Consider the following 1,488-nt stretch of genomic DNA (forward strand, 5'->3'; position numbering starts at 1 on the left):
TTTCCTTATTTTTTCCCTTTTCCCCTTCATTTTTTCTCATTTTTTACCCTATTTTTATCTCTTACCCTTTTCCCCCTTTTCTTAAAAATTTTTAACCCTTTCCCCCCTTTTATTTCCCTTTTTTTCCCCTTTTCCCTCTTTTAATTTTTTTCTAATTTTCCCCTTATTTTTTCATTATTTCCCCTTTTTCCCCCTTTTTTTTAACTTCTCCCCTTTTTTCCCTTTTTTTTTTTTAACTTCTCCCATTTTCTCCCCTTTTTTTTTTAAACTTTTCCCCTTTTCCCTCTTTTAAATTTTTCCCAATTTTCTCCTTATTTTTTTCATTATTTCCCTTTTTTGTTTAAAAACTTCTCCCCGTTTTTTTCCTTTTTTTTTTTAAACTTCTCCCCTTTTTTATCCCTTTTTTTTTTAAAACTTCTCCCCGTTCTTTCCCCTTTTTTTTTAAACTTTTCCCCTTTTCCCTCTTTTAATTTTTTCCCAATTTTCCCCTTATTTTTTTCATTATTTCCTTTTTTTCCCCCCTTTTTTTTTAACTTCTCCCCGTTTTTTTCCCTTTTTTTTTTAACTTTTCCCCCCATTTATTTTCCCCTTTTAAAACAATTCCAGGCACAAAAAAAAAACCCAAAAAAAAATCAAAACAAGGCTCGCACTCAACTCGTGGCGAGACGTCTGGGGAAGCTTTTTATGACTTTCCAACCCCCCCGGCCTCGAGGAGGAGCAGAATGAGCGATTGTTCCCCCTCGGAATTTGAAACAATAACGCTTTTCAAATAAAAGAACCCAATTCTCCTCTTTTATCCCTTTTTTTTTATTGCCGCACTTTGAGAAAACTCCAAAAAAAATAAAATAAAAATGAAAAAAAATCCTATTTTTCCTCCTATTTTCCCTCATTTATTTTTATTTTTAAATTGTTTTTAATTTTTGCTGTTTCGCTCTTGGGGAGGGGAGGAGGATTTGTTGTTTTTTGATGTTTTTACGCTTTATTTTTATATTTTTTAAGATTTATTTTAATTTATTTCTGCAGTTCCGAGCGAGGGCGCGAGGTGGAGACGTCGCTCCACGTTAGAGCCGCCCTCACCTCCATTTCCCCCTGTAAAATATTGGGTTAATTTTCCCCGTTTTAACCATTTTAAACCTTTTTTTCTTTTTTTTCCCATCCAGCATAAATTATCTGAAGCTAGAAAAAAAATTAAGGAAAAAAAATTTTAAAAAAGCGACAATTTCTGCTGAATATTCCTTAAAAAAGGGGATTTAAAATTTAATTTAAGATTTTTTAAAGCGCCCGGTTTTGTTTTCTGCTGCTCTGGAGGAGGGAAAAAAGCAGAAATTACCCCAAACCTCGCAGATTTAATTTTGCAGGGCTGGAAAAAGAGCGGAGCGAAGATTTCGTGGAGAAAAAGACTCTCAAAACAGCGATAATTTTATTTTTCCCCCCCCTCTGCCGGTGATCTGCGCTCTCCCAGCTCCATATTTTATATTTTAGAATCCC

Source organism: Parus major, chromosome 27 (assembly GCF_001522545.3).
Source record: "Parus major isolate Abel chromosome 27, Parus_major1.1, whole genome shotgun sequence".
NCBI classification, from domain to species: Eukaryota; Metazoa; Chordata; class Aves; order Passeriformes; family Paridae; genus Parus; species Parus major.